General features: G+C 43.9%; 1 non-coding gene across 1 annotated transcript; it reads left to right on the top strand.

The window, feature by feature from the left end:
• The first annotated feature begins 14939 nt into the window (after positions 1-14939).
• LOC114118618 (U6 spliceosomal RNA) lies at positions 14940-15043 on the top strand. Its single transcript, XR_003591856.2, has one exon. It is a non-coding gene; the product is annotated as a U6 spliceosomal RNA (small nuclear RNA).
• Positions 15044-15899: the final 856 nt, after the last annotated feature.

The following is a 15899-nucleotide window of genomic DNA, read 5'->3' as shown; positions in this document are numbered from 1 at the left end:
GAGACTGACATCCTGACCACTCGGGGTACTCAGGGGCCAGCTTGCCTGCCAATGGACCAGACCCAGCAGCTGCAACTGAGACCCTTTTGTCCCTGGTCTCCTCCTGACGCGGACAACTGGCCAGAGTGCCCCGATCGGTAAGGAACAAGAGACTTTATTGACTTCTCTCCCTTTCCCTCTCTCTTTCCTCTCCTTAACCCTTCCTATCCTTCCCTGTTTTTCTAGTCCCCCAGTACTGGATGCAGGAATCTGGTTGAACGGTCCTCAGCCTGAGCTGAGGATTGGAGACAGATCACCTCCTCTTGGCAGAGAACTCGAATTCTGGTTCTGGTCTGTTCTGATTTCTGGTAGGGCCGAGTTCCAGTCCTCCCTTCCCTGGAGGCCCAGGGAAAAGCCCTGTAACGCCTGGGTATCTGTAGGTGGCAGGAGACTATAAGGCCACCCCTTTCGCGCCCCCCCACCCCGGCCTCCTCCCCTTTCTTCTTTCAACATGGCTTCCTTTCCTCCCTTGAAACCTTTGATGTTAGTACTTGGATCTGAAGTTCTGTGTCTCTATAGGAGGTTTTCTGAGAGACTGTGTTCTTGTATTTAAGGGCTTCCCTGGTAGTGCAGAGGTTAAAGCATCTGCCTGCAATGTGGGAGACCTGGCTTTGATCCCTGGATTGGGAAGATGCCCTGGAGAAGGAATGGCAACCCACTCCAGTATTCTTGCCTGGAGAATCCCAGGCATGGAGGAGCTTGGTGGGCTACAGTCCGTGGGTTGCAAAGAGTCAGACACGACTAAGTGACTTCACTTTCACTTATTAATTGTAAAATGATGGCTTGTGAACTAGTTTCATTACCTAATTACTAAGGAGGTTGAACATCTTACTTTTTTTTCTCATGGAGTTTCTTTCTTTGAAAAAAAAAAAAATGATGCCTGCTTATGACTTTTGCCCATCTTTGTATTGAGTTGTCTTTTTCTCACTGACTCTTAGGAGTCATATATATTTTAGAGATTGCTTCTTTGCCAATTATATCAGTTACAAATATTTCCTCCTGGTCGGCAGCTACTCTTCCTTCTTTTCTTCCATAGTGTTTTTTCTTTCTCCCTCCATCTTTGGATATAGAAGTTTGTAATTGTACTGTGGTCAAATGTATCAAGCTTCAATCTTTTTCCCCTTATGGTTAGTGCTTTTTGTGACTTATCTATTGCTACCCAAGGTCAAGATATTCTATATTTTCTCTGGCAAGACTTAAAGTTTTTTCCTTTTAAGTTTTTCAATCACCCAGAATTGATTTCTGTGAAATTAAATGATGTGAAGTAGGGATCCAGTTTAATTTTTTCTATATGGATTATGCACTGTCTTGGTAACATTTATTGTATTGCTTGCACCTGGTCACTAACCTGCAATGCCACCGCTGTCAAATATCAGTTGTTACATATTTATGAGTCCAGTTCTGGCCTCCCTGTTCTCTTACACTGATCTAGTTGCCCCTCTCCTGTGACAATGCCATAGTTCTCTAATTTCAATAGTCTATAACAACTGTTTATATCTTTTACTCTTATTTGGGTTTCAGTTCAAATATTACTTCCTTAGAGATGCCTGTTCCAATGCCCCAATTTAAGGATATGTACATATTACATTCTATTCATAGCTGTTACTTTGGTTTGTAGCTGCTATTTCTGAGTATTTGTTAAATGTCTGACTCACATTAGTCTGGAAATCCCACTATGGCAGAGATTTTGTGTCCCCAGGGCTTAGTACAGTGACTGTCACGTAGATAACATCTAATAAACATTTAACAAAGGAGTGAATGCATCCATCTCTGCCCTGTAGCATTTAGCACACTGCCTGACACAGAGTAGATACTTATAAATACAATGCATAGTAGATGCTCCAGAAATACTGAAGAAAGAACCAATCCTTTCCAAAAGTACTCTGTATGCCTTGCTTGCTTAATTTGTCTCTGTAAGATGTATCACCAGGTGCTAAACTACATATCTTACCTACTAGCCTACTGTCTTTCTCTTCCTGCCAGGATATAAGCTCCATGAGGACAGGATTTACTTTGCTTTAACTCCTAAAACAGTGCCTAGGATTTATTGCATGAATGAATGAATGAACTTCATTTTTTCCTTTGATTCAATTAAAAGTCTTTATTGGCTTTGGAATCTAAAGATGCCTCGCTTTGTTTTATGGCTTTCTTAGTGTTTTGCCTTTACCCTCTAGTCTCTCTTCTCATGTTCCCTGCATAGCATGGTCCCTCTGTGTGACCAGAGGGGCAGATGGCACATCTTGCTTTCCTTAATCTTGGGGCAGGATGAACGTGAAAGTGTTAGTCACTCAGTTGTGTCTGACTCTTTGCAACTCTATGGACTATAGCCCGCCAAGCTCCTCTCCAGGCAAGAATACTTGAGTTGGTAGCTATTCCCTTCTCCAGGGGATCTTCCAGACCCAGGGATCGAACCTGGGTCTCCTCCATTGCAGGCAAATTCTTTATTGTCTGAGCCACAAAGGCAGGCATTTATCTGGGCTCCCAGTAATTTCAAGAGGGTGATGATTCCCCTATCTCCTTAGCTCTTCTACATGCTTTTTATGGGTCCCTCAGATGCTCGTGTGTGGCCAGATTTTGGTTCATCTTCTACTCATTTCCTGAAATAGACCATGAGCACATGTCTCAAAAGCCCTCAGCAAGTGTTAGCTGGAAAAAAAAGAATGAACATCTGTGGTCACTATTTGAGCCTGTGTAATGGTACCGAGCCTCTCTCATTGCTGAGAATTCCCTGGGGTAAACCGGTGCTCTGACTAAGTTGACGTTTGGAGTATGTGCTTCTTAAATCACCAGCTTGTTGTGGGGTTTTCATTAGCTTTTAACTTTGAAAATGATTTATTTCTATTTTATCCTTTGAACAAATGAGCAACTCTGGCCATTTTAAGCTTAAATTGTGGTAGGCTCAGTAAGAGTCACCCAGATGTACCACATCCCAATCCTGCCTAATGCTGCCTTATAGCTGCAGTGAAGTTAAAGACTTTGGGTTAAGACTTTCCTGGACTGTCTCATGGGCCCACACAATCATGATATTCTTTATAAGAAAGACACAGGAGGGAATTCCCTGGTGGTTCAGTGGCTAAGACTCCATGCTTCCAATGCAGGTCTGGGTTTGATCCCTGGTCAGGGAATTAGGTCCCACACCCTGCAACCAGGGTCCTGCATGTCACAACTAAAAGATCTTGGATGTCACAATTAAGACCCAGCACAGCCAAATAAATAAATAAATATATAAATATATATATATATATATATATATATATATATATATATATTTAAATAGAAGGACATAGGAAGGGAGAGATAAGAAGGTGATGTGATGCCAGAAGCTGCAACTGAAGTGACATATTTTGAAGATGGAGGAATGGGCCAGAAATCAAAGAACACAGGCACCACTAGAAGATGAAAAGGGAAAAGGGAAAGGATTTTCCCCTTGAGCCCTTTGAAGGAAGTATCTCTACTGGTATCTTGACTCTAGCCCAGTGAAACTGATTTTATAACTCTGGCTTCTAGAACTGTAAGGGAGGGACTTCCCTGGTAGCAGAGTGGTTAAGAATCTGCCTTTCAACACAGGGGACACTGTTAAGATCCCACATGCCATGGGGCAAACCTGAGCACTGCGGCTAGAGAGGTCACGTGCTCAAGAGCCCACATGCCACAATGATTGAGCCCACACATTGCAACCACTGAGCCCACAGGCCTCAGTGAAAGTCCTGTGTGCTGCAGCTAAGACCCAATGTGGCCAAATGAATATTAAAAAAAAAAAAGAACTGTAGGAGGATAAACTCGTGCCGCTTAAGGCCAGTAGATTTGTGGTAATTTGTTACAGCAGCAATGGGAAACTAATGCACTGAATGAACTATGGTTTTGTCTCTTGTTATTCAGGTGCCAAGTTGTGTTCAACTCTGCAACTTCACAGTACTGCAGCATTCCAGGCTTCCCTGTCACTCACCATCTCCCAAAGTTTGCCCAAGTTAATGTCCATTGAATCAGTGATGCCATCCAACCATCTCATCTTCTGTCCCTCTCTTCTCCTTCTGTCTTCAATCTTTCCCAGCATTAGGGTCTTTTCCAATGAGTCAGCTGGCCAAAGTATTGGAGCTTCAGCTTCAGTATTCAGGGTTGATTTCTTTTAAGATTAACTGGTTTGATCTTGCTTTCCAAGCACTCTGAAGAGTCTTCTCCAGCACCACAGTTCAAAAGCATCAATTCTTCAGCGCTCTGCCTTCTTAATTGTGCAGCTCTCATCTTTGTACATGAGCACCAGAAAGACCATAGCCTTGACTATATGGACCTTTGTCAACAAGTCTCTTAGGACTTGTTCATTTATACTTAGATTTACTTAAAAATATATTTCCTGTAATTTGGATAAGAGAAGGCAGGAGGTGGCACTCCCTTCTGATCCTGATGTTCTCCTTGCTCTAATTATGGGTATCTTTTAAAAATCTTAGCAGTCTCCTGCTGTTTGGCTACAACTTCAACTTGTTGTCTCTGCCAGGCCACGTGAGCAGCTCACCCATTCCACCACTTCTTCTGTACCCTGGCTCTCTCCTATCCTCTGTGCATTGTCCAAAAGTGTCATCCTGAACAAAGGACCTTGGCAGGCAAATTTAGTTGATTAGGGTGAACTTTATGAGAGAACACAGATGGAGAACTCAAGCAATCAAACATGACCTAGGCAGAATACTACTTGAATTGGAGTTTCTTTGGTTTTCCTCTTCAAGGATTTTAAACTAAAGTATGTTGATGCTGGGCTTCCCTGGCGGAGCTGTGGTAAAGAATCCACCTGCCAAGTGGGAGGCCTGGGTTCGATCACTGGGTAGGGAAGATCGCCTGGCAAAGGAAATGGCAACCCACTCCAGTATTCTTGCCTGGGAAATCCCCTGGACAGAGGAGTCTGGTGGGCTATAGTCCATGGAGTCGCCAAAGAGTTGGATATGATTGAACAACCAAATAGCAACAATATTTATGCTACCTGATCAGAATTCAACACTGAGCCCTGCAAATGGACATAAAGCAATGGTAATGCTTTGCTTTCTGGAAGTTTCAGCCTGGACTTGTAGAACAGAAATGTGGCATGAAAAACTTGGCAAGCTCCTGGCAATTTGGGGCTGACACAGGCCTGATGGGATAAGACTTTATAAAGGCAAAAGGCTTAAGACCTTGGGAGTGACCAGAATTTGCCAAAAACACTATCTTTGGGAGGAATCAAAAGAATAGCTTGAGACAGTGTCATGAAATAAATCATGGACATAGAGAACAGATATGTGGTTGCCAAGTGGGAGGGGGTTGGGGGTAGGATGGAGTGGAAGGTTGGGGTTAGCAGATGTAAGCGTTTATACGTAAAATGGATGAACAACAAGGTCTTACTATATAGCACAGAAATCTATATTCAATATCCTATGATAAACCAAAATTGGAAAAGAATATAAAAAAGAATGTATGCATAAAACCAAATCACTTTGCTGTATAGCAGAGATTAGCACAACATTGTATATCAACTATATACTTCAGTTAAATATATATATATATATATATAGAGAGAGAGAGAGAGAGAGAGAGAGAGAGAAAATAAAAACATTTCAAAAAAGGAGACTAGCTTGAGGAGTCCTTTTCTTGTCATCCCTCCCACACCCAGAAGAATCCTCCCTGAGCAGCTTTGTGGGCAGAGCTTCACCAATGATGCTAGTCGAGTTCCCCCCAATGTTTATAGCAGTTGCTTCAACTCTTCCCAAACAGCATCTGTAGTGGTGGGGCTGGGGTAGAGCCTCCAGAAGGTAGTGTGTAATTGTGAGTTCACAGCTTGGGCTGTGGAGACAATAGGGAGTAACTAGGACAGCAAATGAAGCTTCCAGGGGTGGAGTTCCACCTACACAGACAGGTGTGGCTGCCTGCCCAGGCTGGGAGCCTCAGACCTATATTAGGAGAAAGGCTGGTCTCCAGAAAGGGAGAAGGGGGAAATGTCCCAAAGAAAGATATGGAAGAAGGCATTGCCGTCTCCTAGTTGAATACAATCAGCAATTTCTGTTTTGTTTTTTTTTTTTTCTTTTTTTGAAAGCAATAACAAGTGAAGATGGAATAAACCAGGCTAAAGCTTCCATTCTAAGAATCATGATAGCACATTCTTTCTCATGGAACTGTAGGGTTTACAAAGCACTTCCCAGAGTGGAAGATATCCCTCTGAAATTATTGTGGTCCTTTTATGACCACTTTAGTTTGGAATAAAGAACCTCCAAGAGATTCCATGTCTTGTGTAAGGTCATAAAGCTAAGACACAGGCCATGTTCCTGAATGTAGGTCTTTCCCCTATACCACGGCAACCCATGATACAGTCAATGCACAAAAAGCATTTTGTTCGTGAGCCATACAGACTTAAACTCAATTCCTGACTTCAAATTTAAAGAAACCTTCCCTTTTTCAGCTGCCAAACTGAAGCCCAGAAATGTCAAATGATGCTTTTGGAGAAAGGACTGTAATTGGGTCATCAGTACTGAGATTTCAGTCTTTTAGAGCCTGCAGTTTGATTAAGAGCAAGTGTAAGTTTGTTCCATTGTGGAAGAGAGCTCAGATGGTACAGAAGTGTAGAAAGGCGTCTTTTTTCTCTGCCTTCCCTCCTGTTAACCGTGTGTCACCTGCCATGTTCCCATCTAAGGTCTCTTCCCCTCTGATCTGCTACGGAACATTGCCCCAGCAATTCTTCCATCTTTTCCTTTCAATATCAGTTCCTTGTCTCTGCTTGACAATTCCTGGCAGAGTACATGTGTTCTGAAATTTTTCTCATGTTAAAAAATTGGTGGTCCAGTGGTTGAGAATCTACCTGCCAATGCAGGGGACACACCTCTAGAGCCCTCAAGCTACAACCACTGTGCTCACATGCTGCAAGCCCTTGCCTAGAGCCCGTGCTCAGCAACAAGAGAAGCCACGCAACAAGAACCCTGTGCACCTCAGTAAAGACACTCTCTGAAACTAGAGAAAACCCATAGGCATCAATGAAGACCCAACAGAGCCAAAAATAAGTAAATCAATTTTTTAAAAAGTGATAAAGCCTTCTCTTGACTTCCATACCTACATTGAGATGCTATTCCGTTTCTGAGTTTCCAGTTACAATAAAATTTCTTGAAGGAGTTACCTGTACAAGTCATCTTCAAATCTGTCTATCCAATTCTCTCTTGAGTCTACTCCAAAAAAGCTTTCACTCTTGCCACCATTGTTGAGATTTCAATATGCCAGTGGTCCAAAACCTAATGATCAGTTCTCCATCAATTCCTTCTCATTTCTACCTCCTGTAAACATTGAAGTGCTCCAGAACTCAAATCTCAGCTTCCTTGGCGATCTTGTCCTTTGACAGTTTAAATATCAACAATATGCTTATTCTACATACACAGCCTGGATCTTTTCCCCTGAACTCCATGTTCATATATTCAGCTGTCTGCCGGGGTCCAGCCCCGGTGGATCCAGGGAATTCGAAGGGTGGACGGTGTTGGTGTGGAAAGACTTGTTTATTTATTAATATAAGATTAGATTAAGAAACTATAGTGTAGTAAGAAGATTAAGTGGAGGAAGAGGGCTGAATAGCTTGGTTTACACGGAAGGCCAATAAAATTCCAGACAAGGAATTTGCACCATCTACGTTGGGCCACCGGCGCCCGCTTGAATATCTAAGGGTGCCTCGCCTTAAGCTCCCTTTCGAGCGGGTCTTAACAGCCAGGGCAAGTAAGTAGACCTGGCGAGCCTCCGCGCCCCAGGTGGAGATTCAGCCTGAAGTTAAAGTAAAGAGCAGAGAGAGGGAAAGGGAGAGAAGAAGAAAGAGAGAGAAAGACAAGGGGGGAGCCAGAGTCCCAAGAAACCAGGCCGAGAGACTAGTTCGAGAAACTGGTCCGAGAAGTTGGTCCCAGAAACTGGTCCCATCCTTTATTGTTCAGAAGGCCTTTTATACTTTTGATAAAAACATGGAGATCAATGGGTAACACAAAATTATGTAGTGTTTGCGCCCAGACTCTTTCTGTATATCATTTTGTATACAAAAGGTCTCAGGTGATTTACATTATCTTCTGGCCAAGAGGCTTGTTAACACTTTTTGGCTCTCTTCTTTAATGAATGTTAATTTTGTTTCCCCTGAAGTGTTTTTCTTTAATCTGCATCTCCTTAAAGCATTAAAGTTACATCTCTATAGAACAAAGGTGCAGTGGGTTATAACAAAGAAAGTACTTAACTCAAAGATCTAATGTTGCTAATACCAGGTCTACTACTTGTTTTTCTATATACCAACTATATCTAAAAATAAAGGATATGAAAATTTGGCAGCAAGCATTGACTCAACAAATGAAACCTTTAATCAGTCCTATTCTAAAGATTTTGACTCCTCGGAAGCCCCTAAGTTCCTAGGATGTTTTAAGCTTCCTGTGCCTCCTGCGGTCAGGAGGCCTCAAACAATCACACGCGCAGCTGTACGAGTCCTGCAGGCAGGCTAGAAAGCCATCAGAGGGGTATTTGGATTGAAACACTCTTTCAAATGCAGAAGACTAAAGCCCTGAATTGACTTTTTCCAGAAAATGTCAGAAGAGTGGAAAAGCAGAGCACAAAAGCTGGCAGATTTTTGTTGGGGTACATGCTTAGGAATTTCCAGAGGGGCCCCTAAAGTCTGAGCACGCCTTGCGTATGTCAGCTTCCTTCCTCATGACCTTGTCACGGGCGGGATTCCTCACACTGGCTCCCGGCAGCTGTCCACTTGATATTTCCTCTTGAACGGCAATAGGCAATTCAGACTTAATGTGATCAGATATAAAGTCACAATTCTCCCCCACAATCCTGTGCCTTATAGCCATCTAAGGAAGTCATCTCAGGAGGAGAATACCCGAGATCAAAATAGTCATATGTAAATAGTTTAGATGCTTTCTTTGCCATGTTGGTTAGTGTACATTGTCCAAAACATCTCGTTTCAGGAAATGGCAGCATTGTACTTCCAGTTGCTCAGGCCAAAACCACTGGGGTCATTTTTCACTTCTTCTTTTATACCTTAATTCTATTTCTCTGGAAGTCGTGTTGGCTCTTAGTTCAATGTCTGTCTGCTTCTCACCATGTCCACTGCTTCTACTCAGATGTCAGTTTTTTACCCTGGTTATTGCAATAGTCTCCCAACTGATCTCCTTGCTTTGTCCCATGCCTTCTCCCAGTGGTCTAGTTTCAACATAGGAGCAAGAGTGAACTTGTTTAAATGGGTTGAGGCCCTGCTTCTCCACTCGATGTCTTTTCACTTGGAGTAAAACTATAAAACCCAATGTCTTTTCACTTGGAGGAAAACCCAGTGTCTTTCCGCTAGCCCATAAGGTCCCACACAAGCTGCCTTCCCTCCAGCGTCTCTGATCTCCCTGGGTTCATGCCTCTCCTGGCTACTGACCTTCTGGTGGGTTTCGGTATGTCTCAGACATGCTCCCACCTCAGGTCTTTAGCACTTGCCATCCTCTGTGGCTAGAATGCTTTAGTCTCCAGATATCTACCTAGCCTTCACCCTTACCACCTTCAGATCTTTTCTCAGATGTGTCCTTATCAGTTTTCCCTGGACCATAGATTTTTTTTAAATTGCAAACATCCTTCTATTTTGCATTCACTATCGCTTATCCCTGATTTATTTCACTCTATCATTTATTACCAACTGCTATATATTTTTTACTTCTTTATTATCTGCCTCCCCATCTCCACTAGACTTTTGTCCATTTTGCTCACTGAAGTATCCCTTGTGACTAGATACCTGATGCAGATAGAGCCACTTACAAATGTTTGTTGATTAAATGAAGAGAGAAACCTAAGAAGAGCCTAAAGAGCACCCGTATCCCATCAGAAAGAAAAGCCCTACTAGCCCCTTGCAATACATCATGTTAGAGTTCTTATTCTGGATATTTAAATTATGAGCTGGGCAGGAATTAGTGGCATAAAAGCAAGTCAGCCTCCTCCACCCCTTAAGTTAGGGAAAAAAAGACCAAAACTTTTTCAAGATGTGAAAAGATATATAAAATACTCCAGAGTATATTAAAGTTATTGATAAACAGCAGTGGTTCAAAATACTTATTTTTGAGAAAACATGATTTCAGCCACATTGTCATGTTCATAATCTTGTTTCAAGTCAATCTGATTTCATTCAAAACAATTTGGAACCACAGTCTTGTTGGAATGGGTTTTCAGGATGCAAACACCCGAGAACAATGCAGTCGTGTAACAGTAGTTCAAATCTTCCCTGTTCCACATGTTAATGTATATTGTTCAAAGCAAATATTATTCTAAGAAAACTAGAATGCCTACTATGTGAGTTGGTTGTCTACAGGGGCAAATTCATGTGGCCCTAGAACTCCCAAGGATGACCTGAATTGACGCATAATGAGCGAGGCTAGCTTGCCTGGAAAATCCCATGGACGGAGGAACCTGGTGGGCTGCAGTCCATGGGGTCGCTAGGAGTCAGACACGACTGAGCAAATTCACTTTCACTTTTCACTTTCATGTACTGGAGAAGGAAATGGCAACCCAGTCCAGTGTTCTTGCCTGGAGAATCCCAGGGATGGGGGAGCCTGGTGGGCTGCCATCTGTGGGGTCGCACAGAGTTGGACACAACTGAAGCGATTTAGCAGCAGTAGCAGCAGCTTTCTGTAACAGGTGGCACATTGTTAACTATCATTGAATGTCTACTATATGCAGGCACTGGGCTAGTCTCATTACAATCCAGGACATTGTTTATAAATAGATGACTGTAGATATTAGGGAATACCTGAATCCGATCACATTGTTTAGGGTGCAGTATACTGTGTGTAGCACCACTATGATTAAGAAATCTATGCTCTGAGTCATTGTATTACAGCCTATCCTGAAGACAGACTGTTAACATGAGATGGGTATTCATGGGGCCTGAGAGAAGGGAAGTCAGAGAGCAGGGCTCAGCTCCGGTATTTACTACCCTGCTTGGCATCAGAGCATTCTGCTTCCTGGAAGGGTGACAGGGCTGCCCCCGAGGGTGATGCCCGGTCTCTGTTGTCCTTCAAAAAAGTTTGGCAGCAGAAGTTGGGAAGAGTGGATGTACATATCCCATATCACATATTCCATTCACTAGAAGTGAACTGCCCCAGCCCTGCATTAAAACACTCACCTTTGTGTTTATATATCCTTCCGCTGATCCTGGGACTCATTTCCACGAGCCTCCTCACTAAGAAAATCTTGACACAGTTGAGTTTCCGGTCTGACAGGGCTGAGGACCTGGACTCATTGGACACCTCCAGGGCTTCATTTGAGGAGCCAGACACCCTCCCTGAAACAGAAACATTTCTTTCATTGGCTCTTAAATCAAGCTTCAACAAGCATTAAGAGCTTATTTCTTGCTTCTTTCTTCTTACTTTTTGATCTTGTGCCCAGAATCTTATGTGTAACACAGAAATTAACCCCAATAATTATGGTGTATGGAGTATCTATAGGACTTAGTTAATTTTCTTACGTAGGAATGGGTTTCAGCTTGAGTCCAAGTGGTTTCAGACTCTTCCAGGGATGTTTAACAGGGATGGGATGGAATTAGCAGACGTCTATTTGCTTAGGGCTGAAGAGATTCCTGAGAAAGAATTTATAGTGAGGGAGAATGATCCAGATAGAAAAACTCTGAGGAGATGACAAAGACTTAATCATTTTAAGGGGTCAACTCTGAGAATATCATGGTGTCTTCTGTTCTTTTTTCCCAATTAAAAAAATGTAGTAAAATATGCAACATAAAATTTACCATCTTAACCATTTCGAGTGTATAGTTCAGTGGTATTAAATACATTATTACTGTGCAACCAACATCACCATCCTTCTCCATAACGTTTTTTCATCTTGCAGAACTGAAACTATATAATTTTTAAACAATAACTCCCCATCCCTCCCTCCCTGCTCCCAGCTCCAGTAAGCTGACCCAGTGATAGAACCTGCATCTCTTGCGTCTCCTGCACTGAAAGGTGGATTCTTTTACCACTGCACCACCTGGGAAACCTCAATTATTAACATACAAAATTTACATATGTTAATAATAAGTCTTGTGAGACTTGAGGAGGAATAATGAATACATGATTTATTGACTATAGTCTACCTGTCCAAATAGGATGAAATAGATCTTTTGAAGCCATAGAATTGCCCGCCCTACTCTATGCTGCAATCAGTAGTGATCTGATTCTGGAAGCAAGGAGAAAGGAAACTGAAAGCCTGAAAATAGAAAAGGAAGATCCTTTTCCTTATTTCCTATCTGGAGTGGGATGCTTCTGAAAATCCAAAAAAAAAGTGCTTTTATAAAGGACTATTCCATTCTCAGAAGAAGTTCTTTAAAACTGTCTACAGAGTGTCCCTGAGCATCCGGGAGATTCTAACCTCCCATTGTTCCAGCAGCTCCACTAGAGGCCCCCTTACCAAGCCACCAGGTGACAACTAGAATCTTTCCCACAGGTAGCTAACTCCCCAGTCCCCCATGAGCTTTGTGAGAGAGGAGAGAGACGGTGGGTGGAGAGCGTACCAGTGGGAATCCATGCCTCCCGAGAAGGAAAGCCACAGCACTGTCCACAGGATCCCTGGAGAGAGGGACGCACAAACACCTGGAGGCTTCAGAGGCAAGGATGACGATGCTGAGCTGCAGTAACTTGTTGGCCTTCTCTCCACCTTGAGGGCAAGAAATCTCTTTGTTAAGGTCAATTAATGTCTAGAAAAAAAATGGCAGAATATATTTTTAAGGGGATATTTGGGCATTTTATTTGTGAAGACAAAGGGAAAGAGGATTCTACTGTGTGAATTAAAAGGTGTGTGATGTTTCTTGGCAAGCTGTCAAAGAAAATTATATTACCCGAAACATTTATAAGAAGTGATGGCTGTGAGAATAAGAAAGAGGGGCTACTACATGATTTTAATACAGTGCCTTCAAAGACTAAGGCTGAGAAATAAGTGGCTATCGGGATCATGCTAGTGTTTTAGTCTACATCCATGAATCCTGAAGCCAGGAGCATCAGCAGCCCAGAGACTAGCCACTGTACTTCGAGACCATTCTTCAGAGAAGGAAGTCTGTCTCTCTGTGGCTTCTTGGTCAGCTCCTGTTTATTCTCCTTCTTGAGCCATCACACCACGGAATCTTGACTTACTGAGATTACCCACAAGCTGCCAATGGCCAAATCAAAAGACCTCTTTCCCCATTCTTACAGGACTAGATTTTGTCCAGCATTTTACATTATTGGCCATCCTTCTTTTTGAACCCTAAGCTCTCTCCCCGCCTTCCATGCTCTGTCCTTCTCCCCCTCCCCTTCTGCTCCCTCCTTCAGCCCCTCCTCAGCTTCTCCTCTCTCCCTTTCTCCTTTTCCTCTGAAAATGGCCTTTTCCAAGGCTGCAACCGTCACCCTCACCCATATCTGCCACCTCTCAAATCACATCACCCGTGGCTGTTTTCACAGTCCCTATACATCTGTAGCTGGACATCCCACAAGTATCAACCTAAACTCACCTGTACCCCTCACATCCTCCCCACATCTGCTTCTGCTATGATATTTCTTTTTTGGGCCAAGAGTACATGCAGAGGCAGTATAGTACAGTGGTTAGGAGCACCAAGTTCTGATTTCAGACAGTCCTGGCTTGGAATCCCTATTAGGCCACTTACTGGAGCAAAGAAATTGATCACTGAGCTTCAGTTTCTTCATCTGTAAAATTAGGGTTAAGAATAGTACCAGTTTCTCAGGTTTACTGAGAGGATTCTATGCACATAAAGGGTTTGGCCCAGAGTAAGGAATAAATGTCAACTATTGTATGAACAGGGATCAGCTGTGGGCTGGGAAGGGTGGCACGGCACCAGAGCAGCATGGAATTAGCCCCAAAGCGGGGCTGTGCAAGGATGGCTGGGCTTAAGCTGAGTCTAGTGCAGGCTCTGTCTCTGCAGTTGTGTGACTCTGTCACCTCAGCTTTATGAGCCTGTTTCTTTTCGTGAACACAGGGTAAGGGTCCTCACCTGTTCACACGTCAGGGGCAGTGTGAGAGACGCTGAGAGCAGGTGTGCAAGTCAGAAGACTGTGAAGGGCTGTGACGATGGAAGGTTCCCGGGACGCTCGTGTGAGGCCGATTGCAGATGTGGATGGGGCCCCCATCCTGTGGCTGTGCCCCACGCTGGAAGCAGCTGCCCATTGCCTCTCACAGGCACTCGGGCTGGAAGAAGGTGGTGATGCAAGTGAAGCAAGGCTACCGGCTGCGGTGGTGCCAAGTCGTAGTCTGCAGGGGTGCTGCAGGAGGCAGGGTAGCTTGCGAGGTAGGTGACGGACCTTTTCTAATAAGACGGAAAGAGTGTTAAATAAGCCCATGGAAGAAGAGAGGCTCATGGAGCCTGAGTGCTTGAACTCCCCCTGAAGGGGAAACAGCATGAAGTGAGGGTAGCTGGTCACCATGTGGGATGCTGTCAGACTGCCCCTTGTAAGTGCCCGCACGGCTCTAGGCAGACAAGGGCTCCAGGGAGGGGTCCCTAAATGACTAGCTTGTTCTGCAGTCTTGCAGGGCGGGAAACAAGGGAAAGTGGCCTGTGGGCAGAAGAGGGTTCCCAGGAGAGGAGGAGGCCTCGACTGTGAAGCTAGACACAACCGACAAACCTGGAATTGGCTCTTAAATCCTGTTTCTCTCTTTATAAAGAGAAGGGAGGCTCAGTCCAAATCCGGTACTCTGGGCCAGAAACATCTATGAACGAGCAACCTCTGGTCAATGCTGGGGAAAGCCCATGGTCTGTGGGGCTGCAGCAGTCACGGTGATGCTGGTGGCCAGGCAGGCTGGAGAGAGGGAGGCGCCGAGGTCTCTTACCTGAGGGGAGCCGTTGGCCAAGTCACGGATGCTTGCTTTCACCACCCAGGTAACGAGAAAGTGAGAAGAAAAGAAATCACAGATACGGGGTGCTTGCTTCAGCAGCACATATACTAAAACTGGAACGAAACAGAGATCAGCACGGCTTCTGTGCAAGGCTGACACACAAACGTGTGAGGCGCTCCATATGTTTGTGTAAAATAGATGACCAGTGCAAGTTGGATGCATGAAGCAGGGCACCCAAAGCCAGAGGGATAGGGTGGAGAGGGAGGTGGGAGGGTGTTCAGAATGGGGGGCACAAGTATACCCGTGGCTGACTCATGTTGATGTAAGGCAAACACCATCACAATATTGTAAAGTAATTATCCTCCAATTAAAATAATAATAAAAAAATCACAGATATGGCCTCATTAAGAAAATATGGGGTTAGGGGACTTCCCTGGTGGTTCAATGGCTCAGAAACCATGCTCCCAATGCAGGGGGCCTGGGTTTACTCCCTGGTCAAGGAACTAGATCTCACGTGCCACAACTGAGTTCATGTGCCACAACTAAGACCCAGCACAGCAAAATAAATATATACATATTAAGAAAATCTGAGGTTAGGAGGTGGCTCTCCAGGGAGCCCTAGAATCGGAGGGAAAGCAAAGCCATCATCTTGACCACTGCAATAAAGGCAGCAGCAGTCCTTCCAGAAGCCCAGCGAGGCTCTAGAGACTGCTCTCTTTTCTAAGTATATAGATGATCCTAGGGCTCAGTCTGTTTGACATCACCTGATGATTTAAGAGCTCTGACAGGAGCATAATCAAGACTTGCAGCTGCATTCTAATGGTTATAGCTATGCATGTTCATCAACTGCAGGAAATAACTCAGAGCCACGGTCTCAAGGCCCTGGTTACCCTGCCTGTCTGGGTTAGCTGAAGAGACTCAAGAGGGTGCAGCCACAGGAAATAGGTTCATTACCAAACTAACAGTTTTCTGAAATAAAAATAATATTTCTATAAAATGACAAGATCCTAGGCTAGTCTAGTTTTTTTAAAAAGATTTTGAAA

The sequence above is a fragment of the Ovis aries genome, chromosome 15 (genome assembly GCF_016772045.2).
Source record: "Ovis aries strain OAR_USU_Benz2616 breed Rambouillet chromosome 15, ARS-UI_Ramb_v3.0, whole genome shotgun sequence".
Taxonomy (NCBI): domain Eukaryota; kingdom Metazoa; phylum Chordata; class Mammalia; order Artiodactyla; family Bovidae; genus Ovis; species Ovis aries.
This window is presented reverse-complemented; position numbering and strand designations above follow the sequence as displayed.